The following is a 9,034-nucleotide window of genomic DNA, read 5'->3' as shown; positions in this document are numbered from 1 at the left end:
ATGCTCTCTTCTTCCAAAACTCACTCACTCCTCTCTCAGAGTTTGAGCCTATACCCTGCCTTGTGAAAAGTTACCTGTGTCACTCTGTCTGTGGCCAATGGTGTCATGTGGTGGAGCAGAAAGTCTGGAGTTTTGTTTGCTGGTTTGCTTTATCTCTGTCTTAATCACGACACCTAAAGTTCATAAATCATAAACTATAATTTCCACATTAACCATTATGTGAGAACTCTTTTCTTTCAACTCCTGGAAGGAGAGTTTAAAGATATGGCAAAGTGCAGAATACTTCTGGCTGGACCAGCCATATTGAGGCCAGCAACTTCTATATAATCAAATCAAGTGGCTTCCCAAATGCTCTGTCAATGTGCCTAAAATACTCGACACCTTCACCAAACAAGCCTGCGTCTGTTCGCGATTACCACCTCAGCAAGCCCTCAGAACAGCAGGGAACTGGAGGTCTGTGGGAAACTGGCTGCTTAGAAATTCTCTGCTGTCACTGCTGGCCGGCAGGCACACTGTACAGAAACCAGCTGAGAATGCTGTGTCCCATTCTGGGGGTTTACTAGAATTGACCATACTTGTTCCAGGGACAGAAATCAGGGAACAAAGAAGAGTAGTTTATGGGGTGTGATCTGAACATAGAGTTAGTTACGGTCTCCCAGAGCTGCTGTTGACAGACATTCAAAAGAACTAAAATCTGAGTAGGTTTATTTCTCTAAATAACAGTGTTTCATGCATGCACTACAATAAATTTTTGTAGCCTCCTCGTGTCACTCCAAATTTTCTTTGAGACATCATAATTACATTGTGTGACTTTGTGAATGGCAGGGAGGTGAGGTATGTTTAGCTTGTAACAGTGACAAGGGCTTTTCATCAATTATTTCAAGTTCTTTCTTTCTGGACACACAATACCTCCCATTAGTGGTGGACATATGGCTCTGGTCAGTGAATCTTGAGTAGAGCGGAAGGGACAGATGAGTCTGTGGGATTTTGCATTTCATTGTCACAGGTCTCTTTGTTCTGAGGAGTGCCAGTCTACAATATTTGACTTGGTAGCTGCATTTTGATTAACTTAGGTTCCTGAGAGATTGAAATGAATAAACATGAAACCAAAATATAATGACATGTATCCTTAAGGTAAAATTTCTTTCAATATTTAAGCCACTATTTTTATGGAGGGTATTTAGTATCCCAGCATAATCTACACTAACTGATGGATATAAAATTTACTATATGGGAGCTGGAGATCTGGTTCAGAGGTTAAGAGCACTGGCTGTTTTTTTGGAGGACTTGGTTTCAATTTCCAGCACTCACATGGTAGCTCACAACCATCTATAACTCTAGTACTGGGTGGTCTGGTCTCTTCTGGCCTCCACAGGCACCAAGCATGCACACGATATACAGACATACATACCCTGTGTTGGTTAGTTTAGTGTCAATTTGACATAAGCTAAAGTTATTTGGAAAGGGTGACTATCAATTGAAAAAATGTCTCCATAAGATTTGCCTGCACAAGTCTGCAGTATATTTTCTTAACAGTTGATGTAGATGGACTCAGCTCACTGGGGTCCATGCAAGCCCTAGGCAAGTGATCCTGGATGGTATAAGAAAGATGGCTGACCCAGCCAGTAAACAGCATTCCTCCATGTCCTCTGCCTCAGTTCCTACCTCCAGGTGTCTGAGTTGAGTTCCTACCCTGACTTTCTTCAGTCATAGACCGTTGTTAACCTGAAATAAGAACCCATTTCTCCCCAAGTTGCTTTTGGTCATGGTGTTTTATCAGCAATGGAAACACTAACTAAGACAGACCCATGCATATAAATAAAATGTAAAAATACTCTTAAAAGTTGTTATATATCAATAAGGTTCCGCACCACACTAAAAAGTGTGGTATTGGTTGAGGAACCAAGTGGTAGTTAATGAAGAGACTGGTAGGCAGCGCTTTCAAAGACGGCAACACGTACCTTTCAGTGGCAGTTAGTAAATCCATACCTGAAACAAACTGTGCCAGGGTCCAACCTTAGCTCACGTTCTGGTCCTGAGATGGGGAAGGGGCATCGGCACAAGGAAAACTTCTGACCATCAAGTGGGTTGCACTCAAGTGGCCCCAAAATAGCTCAGGCCATCTTTATTTATACTCAAACAGAGTTTTTCTTACCAGGATTACATGAACAGCTTTATTATTGGCTTCTATTTTTACTTTAAGAAATACATCCCAATTTAAGGAATACATCATGATCATTGTGAAAGTCCCCATTGTTCCCCTTTATGCGTCCCCAAATACACATTATTCTAAACACAGAGTCCAGCATTTTTGAAGGCTTAACTAAATATCAAGTAGAGACATCCTGCTCTCACAGCACTTACAGCTGGCAACTTCTTGCAGTTGCAAAGTTAATAGACACAGTGCTTTAAGTACAACAATATTTAAACCCAGACAATTCTTTCATGTCTGCAAGATATATTTTTATACAGTTCCCTTCTTATAAGAGGGTCCCATGTCTCAACTCTCTGTAAAAGGCAGACTTGGATAAAGCACTCTTTTTCTATCTCACTGTACCATATTTCTTCCACCAAAATAAGCTCCTACATATGGTAAAGATGAATCTATCCATCCCACATTTTGCACTGTATTTTTCCTCTTGAAGTATACCAGATCCTACCAATGAATCTATGCTTGGTATCCAGGGAACTTACTCTCGATACTTGGCACCAAATGTATTCCTGAGGCGCTTCCCCTATTCTGTGTATGCATGCCCTGCTCTCCTTTCCAGAACCCTGAAACATGGTTAATGTTCCAAGTGTCGCTTTCTCATATGTACTCAACTATCTCCATTGAGTCAGAAAAGTTACTAGGATTGGGAGTTGTAGTTAGTAATTCCAGTTAAGAGATTTTTAGAAGCATTAGTCCCCTGCTGAATCTTAGGGGAAAATATTTGAAAGGGAAGAGAATTTCCAGGGAAAATTACAGCTGTTGCATGTGTGACTGACAAAGTAAAACTAAAACCATCCAAAGAATCACAAATATAATGAGAGAGAAAAGAGCCTGCAAGCTGCTTGAATTTTGCAAATTCCTATGCTGTCCCATGGACTACTGGTCCTGGCCAAGTGAGAGTCCATTTCCACAGGCGCTTTGCCTGGAGGAAACCTGTTGGACAGGTAATCATATGCTGATCTGAAGCTAGGCTGCATGGCTCCCAACAAAACTGGAAATAGGAAGCATATTTAAGAAACTCAAAGTCTTAGAAAGAGGTTGGAAATTCACACTAATAAGAGGGCTTCTTTGCTTTGGGCAACATTTGATAAGGCCTCCAGACCAAGTCTCTCTGTGACAGACTCCAGCTGAGAGCTACCAGCCTATGCTGATATGCAAACCTTCTCTATTTGTGGTATGAAATTTTGGGGCAATGTTGTCGTCCCCCACCCCCAGCAGATGCAAGCCTATCCCAGCAGAAGGTAGTTCATTCAAATGTTTACACATGAAAATGTAGAAAGGGATTTAGTGTGTTTCTCGGTGTTTTAAAGTTATTAAAGACAAAGTTAAACACAAAACCATCTCTTTGTGTCACTGTGCATCAATGTGGACCCTTTTTCGATGCCGGAGAGGGTACTTCTCAGATAATGAAATCTTTCTCCTTTAGGTCCTGTCAAAATTTACAAAAGTATAGGCTAAATGCCCTTTGGTCTATATAAAGGTTGTCTTTAGATGAGCCAAGACTTGCCAAGGGAAACAAAAACCAGCAGGTCACAGTCTAATGTCCCACTTTAAGAAGGAAGAAATGGAAAACCCCTACAACACACAGGAAACACACCCTCTATCATTCTTCGGAAACAAAGACTCCCAACAACAATCCCAAACTGATGGAAGCCTGATGTCCAAGAACCAAGTCAACAGTCAAAAAGAAAACGTAGTTCCTGCTTCTGGCCTGCAGCATCTCAGGCTCTGTTGGGTGCTGTGGAAGCCCCCGGGGCTCTCTGTGTTTTCATGTCTTGCCACCTAGAGTGTAAAACCGCAACACAAATTTGAGGTCAAATAAGAAGCAGTGTTGGAAACAAGCTTGAGCTGTGAATCAGGATGATGGAGGGATTCCAAGAGATCAAAGGAATGCTTTGAAATCATGTCTGTCTGGTTTTGACACTATATGTATGTTTCTCATGAGAATATTTAGCAAGAGTTCATCATTCCAGCTGTGGAGGAATTATCCACCTAGTAGCCGAAAAGCAAGCTGTTTAACCCATCCATGGTCTCCAACAGAACCAGAACTACTGAAAATTTTGCTCTCAAAAGGTATTTTAAGATTCTCATTTTCCTTTCCAAAATGGAAAAATGTGAATGAATAGACTAAAACCACATTTGAAATTGACTATACATAATTATATATATATACCCACTATATGCATATATGTATATATATTCATAATATGTATATTACAGTGTGTGTGTTGTGTGTGTATCAAGGTCCCCAAGAGTAAAACAATCAATTCCTTTAATTCCTCCCACTTCTTAGTCAACTCCTCTCTAATCACAACAGAACTGTGACCATGACTGAGTGTAGAGACCTCACTCTTGTCCTGAAGATTCACTGTTGATGCTGCTTTGTAACAGATTACGCCACAGCCGCTCTCTGACACACCAGTACTCCACAGAACATGCCCAACCATACCAGTGCCTCGTGCAGTCAGGGAGAAAGCTGCCTGCTGCTCTCTTTCTGCATGGGCTGAGATCCATTTGCCTTCGGCTTCGGACATGCTGCTTCTCCCTTCTTCGTATTATGTCTATATGTTTTTCTACTGATTTTCTTCCTCATTTCTCTATGGTAACTATATATGGTATGATGTCTAAGTTTCCCCCAGAGCATATAGAAGTATTTGAGATTTGTGTTTTTGTGGTGATAAATATTGTACCCCAATGAAACTTCCCTGGGGAATCAGAGGACAGAGTCAGCTACTAAATTAGAAATAGAGATCAGGCAGTGGTGGTACATACCTTTAATCCTATCACTCAGGAGGCAGAGATCCATTTGGATCTCTGTGAGTTCAAGACCATACTGGACTACATGAGAGAAACAGAACCAGGCAGTGGTGACACACACCTTCAATCCCAAGAGTAATATGGCAGGACACAGAAAAGTATATAAGGCGTGAGGAGACAAGAACTCACTCTCTTTAGACTGAGGACTTCATAGAGGTAAGAACAAATGGCTGGCTATTCTGCTTCTCCGATCTTTCAGCTTTCACCTTGATATCTGGCTCTGTTTTTTTTTTTTTTTTTTTTTTTTTTTTTTTTTATTAAATGACCATCTAAGATTCGAACTACATTCTTTTCTCTGTTAGATGTGCCAGGACAGACCCGACAATTTCCAAACCAAAAATATTTTGTTTAATACTAGACATATTTTGTGTTTTCAGACAGAAAATCATGTTTTTTGTTAGTCTTAGTGTTTTATTTTCTGCAACCCTAGACTGATTGGACATTGATAACCCAAACTGATTTTAAATCATCACACTGTAGAAACAGAGTGAATTGTGGACATTTTTGCTTGCTCATACCATCTCCTGCACCTGTACCAACACAGACACATCTGTTCACTTATATGTTGTCTGATAGTTTTGTGGGTTTTGTGTTAAAATCGCAGGACTGAGGAATTGTAAGAAATCACATGGAATAAAAAACTGAAAATATGTGCTATTTGCCCCATTATAGAAAAAAAATTGCTAACACCTACTTTTAAAGAAACATATATTTATTCTTTATTGTTTCTATATGCAGATGTACTTGAAACTTTGATTTTTGAGATTCATAGTCTACTACTATTAATAAAAAGATCATGACTTCTGAAAAACTTTATTATTATTATTATTATTATTATTATTATTATCATCATCTTATTGCTTGGGGATCAGAAAAAGGAGAAGCGTATTCCCCGTGTTTGATGGAAGTTAAGGTCATAAAAGAAATAAAGGATTTGCAGTAATGAGGCCACACTGGAATCACACTTCTCTACCTGGATGATCTTGATCAAGCACTTTTTTTCATTCATCCATCGACTCGTCCTATGCCAGACTCAGTGAGGTCACCGACAGTCCAACAGTGATCATGTGCACCAATTGTCCTCTGCAATGCAAAAGTTTGTCAGGAGAACTGATCTCGGTGTGACTGAAAGCACCCTGGAAAGGGTAAGATAAAAATCAGTCCTTTTCCCTGTTTTAAAACCACAGGTTTTTAGGCTGTTTTTTGTTGGTTAGCCTCAGACTCTGCACAGCCTTGGGCACCTTTTGACCCTTTGCTGCTTGTCTATAATGTATGCCCTTACCTGATGTTGTCTCAGCCATGGGACCCCTCTTTCTTTAATATGTTACTTGTTTAGCACATGATTTCACACGATCCCCCTATTCCTCCTGTCAATATGATGTCATTTAAGACAAACCAGCAACAGTATTGATCATAACTGGCATCCTGCTCCTGGCCCACCACATCACCATACCACCCTGCCAAGCTTCAATTTGGATCCCAAAACAGGTCTATCCACTGATCCAGAGAGTTGGCTAGACAGCCAAAGAAGCCTGGAATCAAGCTTGCCACCAGCACTGGCAATTGGTCTGCTGGACTCTTACTAGCCCCAGAGAAGAAGGGTTTTCCCTGCCAAAGTCAGCCCTTAGAGAAAGCCTAGACTGGTTACCCACAGCAGCGTGTGTGTGGATACCACTGTAACACCACAAGACCATGAGTATTGAGGGAAATCTGACACTACTAAAGAAACAAACCAAAGAGCCAGTAAATGACCCCAAGGAAATGGACATCTATAAACTTCCTGGAACATAATTCAAAGAATTGTCTTAGGCAAGATCAGTGACTTGCTCCAGGACACTAAGAGACACCTGAGTGTGTGCTAAGTGTATCCAAACATCACACCATATCCCCAAATACATACAGTCTTTATCTGTTGACTCTTCCTTAACAAAGGGAGTTGAACAAAAGAAATAGCCTTTTAAATGTCTTCGGTTTCTTTATTAAGTTACTCATCAGAGTCCAATATGGCAAGCTGATTTTCTGGATAAAATTCATTTTCTTTCTAAACTTTACATTATGCTGACTTTACTTTCAAATATCACTGTGATACACAGCATCTCTGAATTTGATTTTGCATATATAAAAATTATTAGTATTATTTATCACAGTGAAATTTACATTATCTAAATAGTTGTTCTATCCTAAAATTTTCATACTGTTCTTTAAATAAAGATAATAAATTCCTGGTGGTTGGTGTTAAGTAATTTTCTCAACATAGAACTTTCACAACTTTGTCAGATTATTTTTCCATTTAGCTGCTTTTGAAAGATACAACAATTACAAGATTATTATATTAGAGTTTCAAATACTGGGGGGGATGTAGTCCCACTGTGGGGAAGGAGGTAGGAGGATTAGAAGGTAAGGAATTCTTATCGATCTGCTACCCATCTTTAAAGAATTAAAACCAACCTGAAGAAACAAGTCTGGGAATGAAGATGTTGGGAATCTCCATGACTTATTTTTACATTAGTGCTAGGTGTGAGAAGATAGAGGATTTAAGCTGGCCTGGAAGATGGAGCAGGAATTTGAACTGCACCAAGAGGGCTCCATACAGTCACACTACACCATCCTACCTACCCCAGATCTTCAGAAAGAAGGATGCTTTCCTAATGCTTCTAGCCAACTTCTATTCCTCTTTATACCTCAAAATGGTACAAATTTCATCAACAGTAGCTTAGTAAATTATGCAGGAGATTCTTGACTGTGCAATCAATTAAGCTAATTAGCATTGATACTTCATACCAATATGAATCTAATTATCACCTTTCAATCTGTTTGATGTAGCACCAGATGACATTAGAAACTGTTGATTACAAGCTGGACCTTCAGTCTTTACCCTTTGAAAGTGAAAGGCACTCTTTCAAAGTTTTGAATCTATGATGGCTCTTAATTTTCTTGGGCATAGTTATAATAAGAGAAGAGCTGATGCACAATGCAGATTCCTCTTACAGATGGATGCACACAGGTACTCATGCACGCACACACACACACATACACAGACACACACATACACACACACACACACACACACACACACACACACACACACACACACACACATTGTAACAATGTCTCAACCTTAGTACTGCTTCAATACCTTCATGGATTTCATTTAAGCAGCTGATTTTCCTAAATTCCTTCCCTCTTGGGGGAATTTCCACTATGTGCACCTAATAGGCCCCTGCTAAGAAGACAAGTGAATGCTTCTGTTCATTTTCCCTTTGTATTCCCATAAACTAAACCATTTGAACCGAGTATCAGGGTGGAACCCATACCTGATAACACAGGAAGAAAACTATGATTTCTGGACCCTTTCCATGATCTAGGACATAATGCTATACTCAGCAGCTGGTTCTTGGCCAGTGTTGATCTAAAAGGAACCTCAAGCTTGAGAATACTTTTTCTAGAGATAAATAATGCCATGCAACTGCTTTACCGTACCCTATAATGCTCAGATTTCATTTCCCAGGAGCAGATGTTCATGAGGTATCTTTCTTCTCCTGAAATTGGAATAAAATAGAATCTGAAAGTTTGCACTCACTAAGAGTAATGGGAACTGGGAATAAAGCTCAAAGGTTAGAACTTGCCTCATGTGAACAAGGCTTTGGCCTCTATCCCTAGTACGGGGGAAAAGAGTCATTGATGACCTCTGGAGTTGAGTGTTTCAATGTGCATAGGAACTATGCTGAATGGTTTTTTGTTTGCTTGGTTTTGGTTTTGGTTTATTTTATTTTAGATTGGAGTATTCCCCTCTCCCTTCTGGAATCTAGTTTTCCTTCCAAGGCAAGAATCAGGCCTACCCTAGCTGGGCCATCCTCTGCAGCTGGCCTTTCTTGTGTCTTGCTTCCTCTTAGAAAGTATTCCATGATAACTGGTGAGGGACAAGGTATACACGCAGATAACACACCCATCTGGTTTTTCCTTGGTGATAGCATCAAGGATGTATTCAGTTGGAGAGGCACTTTT

The sequence above is a fragment of the Peromyscus leucopus genome, chromosome 2, assembly GCF_004664715.2.
Source record: "Peromyscus leucopus breed LL Stock chromosome 2, UCI_PerLeu_2.1, whole genome shotgun sequence".
Classification (NCBI taxonomy): domain Eukaryota; kingdom Metazoa; phylum Chordata; class Mammalia; order Rodentia; family Cricetidae; genus Peromyscus; species Peromyscus leucopus.
Note: the sequence above shows the minus strand (reverse complement) of the source record.